The sequence below is a fragment of the Bos grunniens genome, chromosome 4 (genome assembly GCF_055505025.1).
Source record: "Bos grunniens cultivar Pamir isolate PY7600 chromosome 4, Bosgru_T2T1.0, whole genome shotgun sequence".
NCBI classification, from domain to species: Eukaryota; Metazoa; Chordata; class Mammalia; order Artiodactyla; family Bovidae; genus Bos; species Bos grunniens.
The window spans coordinates 44,968,312-44,979,215 of NC_141168.1; the positions used below are offsets into that span (position 1 = coordinate 44,968,312).

Consider the following 10,904-nt stretch of genomic DNA (forward strand, 5'->3'; position numbering starts at 1 on the left):
CTGCTGCTGCTGCTGCTGCTAAGTCACTTCAGTCATGTCCGACTTATTGACAAACTTTCAGGAAGGAAAAGACTAGTTGAGATGTACTCTGGTGCAATTTCTGGGCTGGGGGTGGGGAGTAGGGTCCAGATACTTGCCTCACAGCTCCCTTGGGGATGAGGACTCTTTTTTTTTCCTTGAAATTCCTGCTCCTAACACACTTGAATAGGTTTTGTTTTCTGAAACACCCAGTTTATTGATTCCTTGACTAGGAGGATTCCTTTGTGGCAAGCTCTTTGACTCTTTGGGTCTTCACTTATAATTTAAAAATAAAAATACTGACTTCCCAGGTGGCGCTAGTGGTGAAGAAACCACCTGCCAATGCAGGGGACAGAAGAGATGCGGGTTTGATCCCTTGGTTGGGAAGGTCCCCTGCAGTAAGAAATGACAACCCATTCCCTTATTCTTGCCTGTAGAATCTCACAGACAAAGGAGCCTGGGAGACTACAGTCCACAGGGCCACAAAGAATCAGACACAACTGAAGTGACTTAGCACAGAAATCACAGATTTCCTTATGGGATGCCCATCCAGCAACATGCAAAGGGAGCCCATTTTAGAGGACAGCCCTTCCCAGATCCCCAGAACACACACACACACACACACCAGGTACACTTGCAAGAACTCAGGGGCCCCTGTTCTAACTTTTCCAGAAGAGACAAGTGTGCGGGGGAGCAGCTGAGGGGTGGCAAATGACAGTGCCTTCTCAGAGATCAAGAAATTCTCAACAGTGCCCACCTTCTCCCTCTCCAAAGGGATAGCCCTCATGGTTTGCCACAGAGGCAGAAGGAAGAAATCAAGATTCCAGGAGTCAAGATTTTCAAATAAGCATTCTTTGAGCTCTACAATGGGCATGTATGTGCTACTGTATGGTCTGATGGTTCTGTGGGGTGACCAGCACTCCGTGTTCATCTCAGGAGAGTTTGGTAAGCAACATGCAACCCTGCCAAGCTAGGGGAGCAGGCCACAACAGACTCCCCAACAAAGAGAACATGCAGAGCCAGGAGTCTGTGCTAAAAGAGCAAACGACCCAAACCAAGCTCCTCAGAAGCTAACTGAATTGTATCACAAAGTGATATCTCACCAGGATGCTCCACATTTCACGGAAAGTCATATATAATTTTTATAAAATGAAAAAAAAAATAATGCTAAAACCCTATTATGTTTATATGGACATTTTCAGAACTGCTAGAATGTGAGAAGTCATCCCACGATCAATGTGTATGTAAGATGTTAAATCCATGTATCTAAGAAATTAAAACAAATGACCACAATGTCCTGTGCAACCTCAAAGCTTTGATGAATTCTTGGCAGTTAGCAAATGCCCAAGGTGGAAAGCACACAAATATTTGTATTTTCCCTGAACTCATGAGTAATGGAACAACTACTTTTTCCTGTCATAGCAGTCTTTGTGTATTATTCCTCATCCCAAGGACTGCCATCTCTCACATACTAGGCTCTCCTTCCACTCTCATCTTGTAGCTGTGTGACTTGAGGCAATTCATCTTACCCTTTCCGGTCTGTCTTTTTCTCTGCTAAATGAACAAGATGACCCCAAACCCAAGGGGTAATCAGTCAAGTAAATGTGAAAGAGCTCTATCCTCAACAGTTACCACAAAATGTACCCAAATGCCCTCGGCAGATAGTCTGAGCTCTGTGTGTGTTGGATTCCCTTTGTCCTTCTCTCAACAGAATCTATTATTTTAAAAAATGATTAACCCTCCTTGTATTAATGGATGAACTCACTCTTAGGTTTTTACTTTTCACCTCCAGTAATTAACCCTCTTTCTGACTCATCCCTGACATGTCTGGGCCAGCAAAGTGGTGCCAGTGGGTCCCACAGGCAGGAGAAGGGCAGTGAAGTGGATCTTGAGAACCTGCTGGTTCAAAAAGGACCTCCTCCAGCCACAGCTGGTTTCTGACCTCAAGATCAGACCTTGGCAGTGACTTCCTGGCTGACTTCCTCCCTCCTGCAGACAATACCCACTCTCTACTGGTTACTACTGTGCTGGTCAAATTCCATGTGCTTCTGCTGGTGCATACCTGTTATTCAGACTGCCATAAGTCACACTGAGTGGCATGCAGACCCTGCAGGCAGCACCATGCTGGCCCTCCCTGGCCCCACTAGTCATGAATGTTTCCAAGTCAAGTCATTTTAGCCCCAGTGGTGAAGCCAGTTTCAATTTTCAATGCCATTTCTCATCTTAGAGTTGTATGGTTTTCTGTGTGTTTTCACTTCTCTGGCCCTTTAAATTATTTATATATTTCATGTATATTTATATTATAAAGCTTATATAAAATTAAGAATAATATTAAGATTAGAGTATTAAAGTATAATTTAATAAGTTATCATAAGAACTTATGCAAGTTGTGTCATCAACATTTTTTCAGGCATCATATGAAAAAATATTAATGAAGAAAACTTGCAAATGTAATGGGTAAGGGAATTCTGTGTAAATTTTCCTTAATGCCCAGAGATAATTCATGTTTAAACTAAAATGCATCTATGTCTTAAAATATTTTTAGAAAACAATCATTGTACAAATTTCCATTGTTATAATTGTGCATCACCACAGACTGGAAGATTAACCAAACATCTCTCCACAAAGTTAATTATGGGAAAGTTAAATTGCACGCATTTTGTATATTCAGTGTTAAAAATAAAGATTAACTGAAAGTAACAAGACACAGAGAAGATGCCTTGATTATAGAGCATCTATTCTAAAAAATATAGGAAATTTGACTCTGTCCATGTGAATTTGCACAGTAGAAATTCTGTATATTGGCTGAAATGTGTTGAATGCCAGTCAACTTATTATCAAGCTTCATTAAGTTGTTAATTAACCCCAGTAGACTATTAGTTTCAGTTTGCAACAACTTCTATGTAGCAGATGTCTATTCATAGCCCTTACATCAACGAAAATGTACTGAACTGTGCATCTTTCAGTTCAGTTCAGTCGCTCAGTCGTGTTCTTCTCTTTGCGACTGCATGAATCGCAGCACACCATGGCCTCCCTGTCCATCACCCTCTCCCGGAATTCACTCAAACTTATGTCCATCGAGTCGGTGATGCCATCCAGCCGTCTCATCCTCTGTCATCCCCTTTTCCTCCTGCTCCCATTCCCTCCCAGCATCAGAGTCTTTTACAATGAGTCAACTCTTAGCATGAGGGTACATGATAATTCATCAAGAAAGTTTGTAGGAGTCATGGACACAATGAAGGGAACTTTATACTTGGCACCTCATAATTTAAGATTTACTTGCCCTGGATTTAGTAGATGTGGGGCCAAGTAATAATGTCTACGTAGTTAGAATCAGGAGAAATATGACGAAACAAAAAATCTGTTCAAAACTGCTATTGCCTTGATCGTCTTCAATTCAATTTAAGTCTGAATTTGGCAATAAAGAGTTCATGATATGAGCCACAGTCAGCTCCCAGTCTTGTTTTTGCTGACTGTATAGAGCTTCTCCATCTTTGGCTGCAAAGAATATAATCAATCTGATTTCAGTGTTGACCATCTGGTGATGTCCATGTGTAGAGTCTACTCTTGTGTTGTTGAAAAAGGGTGTTTGTTATGACCAGTGTGTTCTCTTGGCAAAACTTTATTAGCCTTTACCCTGCTTCATTCTGTACTCCAAGGCCAAATTTGCCTGTTACTCCAGGTGTTTCTTGACTTCCTACTTTTGCATTCCAGTCCTCTATAATGAAAAGGACCTCTTTTAGGGGTGTTAGTTCTAAAAGATCTTGTAGGTCTTCATAGAACTGTTCCACTTCAGCTTCTTCAGCATTACTGGTTGGGGCATAGGCTTGGATTATCATGATGTTGAATGGTTTGCCTTGGAAATGAACAGAGATCATTCTGTCGTTTTTGAGATTGCATCCAAGTACTGCATTTTGGACTCTTTTGTTGACCATGATGGCTACTCCATTTCTTCTAAGGGATTCCTGCCCGCAGTAGTAGATATAATGGTCATCTGATTTAAATTCCCCCATTCCAGCCCATTTTAGTTCGCTGATCCCTAGAATGTTGACGTTCACTCTTGCCATCTCCTGTTTGACCACTTCCAATTTGCCTTGATTCATGGACCTGACGTTCCAGGTTCCTATGCAGTATTGATCTTTACAGCATCAGACCTTGCTTCTATCACCAGTCACATCCACAACTGGGTGTTTTTGCTTTGCTTCCTTCCTTTCATTCGTTCTGGAGTCATTTTTCCACTGATCTCCAGTAGCATATTGGGCATCTACCGATCCAGGGAGTTCCCCTTTCAGTATCCCATCATTTTGCCTTTTCATACTGTTCATGGGGTTCTCAAGGCAAGAATATTGAAGTACTTTGCCATTCCCTTCTCCAGTAGACCACATTCTGTCAGACCTCTCCACCATGACCCTCCCATCTTGAATGGCCCCACAGGGCATGGCTTAGTTTCAATGAGTTAGACAAGGCTGTGGTTGGTGTGATTAGATTGGCTAGTTTTCTGTGATTATGGTTTCACTGTGTCTGCCCTCTGGTGCCCTCTAACAACAGCTACCATCTTACTTGGGTTTCTTTTACCTTGGACGTGGGGAATCTCTTCATGGCTGTTCCAGCAAAGTGCAGCCACCACTCCTTACCTTGGACGAGGGGTATCTCCTCACCACCACCCCTCCTGACCTTGAACCTGGAGTAGCTCCTCTCGGCCCTCCTGTGCCCACGCAGCTGCTGCTCCTTGAATGTGGGGTTGCTCCTCTCCCCTGATCTCAGGCATGTGGTAGCTCCTCTCGGCCGCCACCCCTGACCTTGGGTGAAGGGTAGCTCTTCTGGGCTGCGCAGTCCATCACAACCAGCACACTCAGGTATAACCTAAATCAAATCCCTTACAGTTATACAGTGGAAGTGAGAAATAGATTTAAGGGACTAGATCTGATAGATAGAGTGCCTGATGAACTATGGATGGAGGTTCATGACATTGTACAGGAGACAGGGATCAAGATCATCCCCATGGAAAAGAAATGCAAAAAAGCAAAATGGCTGTCTGAGGAGGCCTTACAAAAGCTGTGAAAAGAAGAGAAGTGAAAAGCAAAGGAGAAAAGGAAAGATATAAGCACCTGAATGCAGATTTCCAAAGACTAGCAAGGAGAGATAAGAAGGCCTTCTTCAGCGATCAATGCAAAGAAATAGAGGAAAACAATAGAATGTGAAAGACTAGAGACCTCTTCAAGAAAATTAGAGATACTAAGGGAACATTTCATGCAAAGATGGGCTTGATAAAGGACAGAAATGGTATGGACCTAACAGAAGCAGAAGATATTAAGAAGAGGTGGCAAGAATACACAGAAGAACTGTACAAAAAAGATCCTCACAACCCAGATAATCATGATGGTGTGATCACTAACCTAGAGCCAGACATCCTGGATGTGATGTCTGTGATTATGGCAATTTGGGGAGAGGAGCAACCCCACATTCAAGGAGCAGCAGCTGCGTGGGCACAGGAGGGCCAAGAGGAGCTACTCCAGGTTCAAGGTCAGGAGGGGTGGTGGTGAGGAGATACCCCTCATCCAAGGTAAGGAGTGGTGGCTGTGCTTTGCTGGAACAGCCATGAAGAGATACCCCATGTCCAAGGTAAAAGAAACCCAAGTAAGATGATAGCTGTTGTTAGAGGGCACCAGAGGGCAGACACACTGAAACCATAATCACAGTGTGTCTTATAGTGGGCCTTAGAAAGCATCACTACGAACAAAGCTAGTGGAGGTGATGGAATTCCAGTTTTGAGCTCTTTCATATCCTGAAAGAGGACGCTGTGAAAGTGCTGCACTCAATATGTCAGAAAATTTGGAAAACTCAGCAGTGGCCACAGGACTGGAAAAGGTCAGTTTTCATTCCAATCCCAAAGAAAAGCAATGCCAAAGAATGCTCAAACTACCACACAATTGCACTCATCTCACACACTAGTAAAGTAATGCTCAAAATTCTCCAAGCCAGGCTTTAGCAATACGTGAACTGTGAACTTCCAGCTGTTCAAGCTGGTTTTAGAAAATGCAGAGGAACCAGAGATCAAATTGCCAACATCTGCTGGATCATCAAAAAAGCAAGAGAGTTCCAGAAAAACATCTATTTCTGCTTTATTGACTATGCCAAAGCCTTTGACTGTGTGGATCACAACAAACTGTGGAAAATTCTGAAAGAGATGGGAATACCAGACCACCTCACCTGCCTCTTAAGAAACCTATATGCAGGTCAGGAAGCAACAGTTAGAACTGGACATGGAACAACAGACTGGTTCCAAATAGGAAAAGGAGTATGTCAAGGCTGTATACTGTCACCCTGCTTATTTAACTTATATGCAGAGTACATCGTGAGAAACGCTGGACTGGAAGAAGCAGAAGCTGGAATCAAGCAGGCCAGGGAAAATATCAATAACCTTAGATATGCAGTTGGCACCACTCTTATGGAAGAAAGTGAAGAGGAATTAAAAAGCCTCTTGATTAAAGTGAAAGAGGAGAGTGAAAAAAGTTGGCTTAAAGCTCAACATTCAGAAAATGAAGATCATGGCATCTGGCCCATCACTTCATGGGAAATAGATGGGGAAACAGTGGAAACAGTGTCAGACTTTGTTTTTTTGGGCTCCAAAATCACTGCAGATGATGACTGCATCCATGAAATTAAAAGACGCTTACTCCTTGGAAGGAAAGTTATGACCAACCTAGATTACATATTGAAAAGCAGAGATATTACTTTGCAACAAAGGTCCGTCTAGTCAAGGCTATGGTTTTTCCAGTGGTCATGTATGGATGTGAGAGCTGGGCTGTGAAGAAAGCTGAGCACCGAAGAATTGAAGCTTTTGAACCGTGGTGCTGGAGAAGACTCTTGAGAGTCTCTTGGACTGCAAGGAGATCCAACCAGTCCATCCTAAAGGAGATCAGTCCTGGGTGTTCATTGGAAGGACTGATGCTGAAGCTGAAACTCCAATACTTTGGTACTTTGGCCACCTCATGGGAAGAGTTGGCTCATTGGAAAATACCCTGATGCTGGAAGGGATTGGGGGCAGGAGGAAAAAGGGATGACAGAGGATGAGATGGCTGGATGGCATCACCGACTCAAAGGACATGAGTTTAAGTGAACTCCGGGAGTTGGTGATGGACAGGGAGGCCTGGCATGTTGGGATTCATGGGGTTGCAAAGAGTTGGACATGACTGAGCGACTGAACTGGACTGAACAGATCGTCTTCAGAGGTGCTGCAGGATTGTGAGCAGCACCAGTTTAGTGAGTGGTGTGGACATATTTTCACATTCTGCCTCAGAAAAGACATATTGAGGTGAAAGTTGAAGTAAAAATAAAGACTACAACTTTGTCTTGGACCTAACAGAAGGAGAAGATACTAAGAAGAGGTGGAAAGAACACATTGAAGAAATATACAAAAAAGATCTTTATGACCCAGATAATCAGGATGGTGTGATCACTCACCTAGAGTCAGACATCCTGGATGCAAAGTCAAGTGGGCCTTAGGAAGCATCACTACGAACAAAGCTAGTGGAAGTGATAGAATTCCAGTTGAGTTATTTCAAATCCTAAAAGATGATGCTGTGAAAGTGCTGCACTCAATATGCCAGCAAATTTGGAAAACTCATCAATGGCCACAGGACTGGAAAAGGTCAGTTTTCATTTCAATCCCAAAAAAGGCAATGCAAAAGAACGTTCAAACTGCTGCACAATTGCACTCATCTCAAATGCTAGCAAAGTAATGCTCAAAATTCTCTAAGCCCAGCTTAAACCATATGTGAACCATGAAATTCCAGATGTTCAAGCTGGATTTAGAAAAGGCAGAGGAATCAGAGATCAAATTGTCAACATCTGTTGGATCATTGAAACAGCAAGAGTCCTAGAAAAACATCTACTTCTGCTTTATTGACTATGCCAAAGCCTCTGACTGTGTGAATCACAATAAACTGTGGAAAATTCTGAAAGAGATGGGAATACCAGAACACCTGACTTGCCTCCTGAGAAATCTGTCTGCAGGTCAAGAAGCAACAGTTAGAACTGGACATGGAACAGCAGACTGGTTCCAAATCAGGAAAGGAGTACGTCAAAGCTGTATATTGTCACCCTGCTTATTTAAGTTATATGCAGAGTACATCATGAGAAATGCTGAACTAGATGAAGCACAAGCTAGAATCAAGATTGCTGAGATAAATATCAATAACCTCAGATATGCACCACCCCTATGGCCGAAAGTGAAGAAGAACTAAACAGCCTCTTGATGAAAGTGAAAGACGAGAGTAGAAAAGTTGGCTTAAAACTCAACATTAAGAAAACGAAGATCATGGCATCCAGTCCCATCACTTCATGGGAAATAGATGGGGAAACAGTGGAAAAACTGAGAGACTATTTTGGTGGGCTCCAAAATCACTGCAGATGGTGACCGCAGCCATGATATGAAATGACACTTACTCCTTGGAAGGAAAGTTGTGACCGACCTAGACAGCATATTAAAAAGCAGAGATATTACTTTGTAGTAATAGCCCATGTAGCCCATGTAGTCAAGGCTATGGTTTTTTCAGTAGTCATGTATGGATGTGAGAGTTGGACTGTGAAGAAAACTGAACACTGAAGAATTGATGCTTTTGAACTGTGGTGTTAGAGAAGACTCTTGAGAGTCCCTTGGACTGCAAGGAGATCCAACCAGTTCATCCTAAATAAAATCAGTCCTGAATGTTCATTGGAAGGACTGATGCTGAAGTTGAAACTACAATACTATGGCTACCTGATACGAAGAACTGACTCATTTGAAAAGACCCTGATGCTGGGAAAGATTGAAGACCAAAGGAAAAGGGGAGACAGAGGATGAGATGATTGAATGGTTTGAGTAAACTCTGGGAGTTGGTGATGGACAGGGAGGCCTGGCATGCTGCAGTCTATCAGGTTGCAAATAGTCGGACACGACTGAGTGACTGAACTGAACTGAACTGACACCTTTGTTAAGATTCACAGCATCCTGTGGAATGGAAGCAGCCACACGGAGATTAAGAGCCATGGGGTTATACCTTGACATCAGTGAGGAGTGTTTGATGGATGTGGAAGCAGAGCATATAGTGACCACCTTGTATGGAGAGGGGCTCAGTTGCTAGCACAAGCTCCACACTGAATCAACTGCCCTTCACACAAAGTGTTTTTTTAGAAACACACTGTGCCAATGCCATTCTCAGGGAAGGACTCAGATTCCACACAAGAACGGTCCAGCAGGTGTTTCCAGGCTAGATTCTGGGCTGCTGTGTCAGGAACCACCTTTGTCTGTGGGAGGCTTGGGATGAATGAAGATGCCTGAGATGAAAACAAAAGGTTTACCCAACAATCTAAAAAAGACAGGATGAGTAGGGGGACAGACACTCCTCCTCCTGCCTCACTCAGCCCTGCTCCACGGTTCTCTCCCTCATTACTGCCCCACTCCCTGAGTGACAGGGAGGTGCTAGCCTCCTGGGCTGGTAATGATTCTGACACCAATTCTGACATGTGGGGTTTTCTCCACACCAAGAAATTCTGTGAAACCAGCTGGAAGTCCTATAAGTCAATGAATTCAGCCTGACACTGGACCTGGAGGCAGCATCAGATTCCACAGGTTAAGGGCTCAGTCTGACTAGACTGCCCCTCACTTCCTTCCGTTTCCAGTCTCGAGTTCAGGTTGTCACCTGTGATTCTGACAAACTTGTTTAGATGGAAGTTTCCCAGGACCCTTCATTAGGTTTCATTAATTTGCTAGACTGGCTCACAGAGATCCGAGAAGCATCTCATACTAGATGACCAATTTATTACAACTCATACACAGGCAGATGGGAGAGAAACATAGGGCAAGGTGAGGAGAAAGGACAGAGTCTCTCTGCCCCCTCCAGGATGTCACTCTTCCCAAATTTTCATGTGTTCACCAACCTGGAAGTTCTCTGTATTCCATTATTTTGAGGTTTTATGGTGGCTTCATTACTTAGAGATGATTGATTAAATCATTGGTCATTGGCGATTGACTCATCACCAGCACTCTCCACTCCCTAGGAAGTCAGGGGACTGGACTAAAATATTCAACCCTCTAATCACCTGGTTTGTCCCTCTGGCAACCAGCTCCCATCCCCAGGTGGAGTCCAAAAGCCACCTAATTAACACAACAATAGACACATTTGCCCAGCTAGTTCAGTTGGTAGAGCATGGGACTCTTAATCCCAGGGTCGTGGGTTCGAGCCCCACATTGGGCATAGTTAGCGTTGGGCTTCCCTTCTGACTCAGCTGGTAAAAAATTCTCCTACAATGTGGAAGACCTGGGTTCAATCCCTGGGTTGGGAAGATCCCCTGGAGAAAGGAAAGGCTACTTACTCCAGTATTCTGGCCTAGAGAATTCCATGGACTTGTATAGTTCATGGGGTCGCAAAGAGCTGGACATGATTTTCACTTTCAGACACCTTTATGTTCTCACCATTTTGGAAATTCCAAGTGTTTTAGAAGCTTTGTAGCAGAAACAGGGATGAAGACTAAATGCATGCTTCTTATGGCAAATCACCATGTCACAGGAGGGCAGCAATCAACCCCTCTAAGGAGGACAATACATGTGTTCATCACTCACCTCCAACAAAGCCAAATTAGAAGGGCTTCCAGATAGTTTTCCTGAAGTCAGAGGTCCCTATAAAAAGCATCTCCCTCCTTGGGTAGAGCTCATCTGGGGCAATGGTTGGTTAGCATTTGCTATGCCCCTACCCAGCAGGGAAAATGCACACTGGATAGATTGTGTGGTGGAGAGAAAGGACAGAGTTCAACAGTCAGACTGCTCAGTCTGACATCTTCCAAAGAAGGTGGCCAGCTTGGAGTACCTGGTCAAGTCTCACCTGGGGGAGTCAAGCTGCTAAAGT

The 10,904-nt window shown here is 43.6% G+C and overlaps 1 non-coding gene across 1 annotated transcript; it reads left to right on the forward strand.

Moving 5' to 3' along the window:
- The first annotated feature begins 10,183 nt into the window (after positions 1-10,183).
- Positions 10,184-10,256, forward strand: TRNAK-CUU (transfer RNA lysine (anticodon CUU)). The gene has a single exon. It is a non-coding gene; the product is annotated as a tRNA-Lys (tRNA).
- Positions 10,257-10,904: the final 648 nt, after the last annotated feature.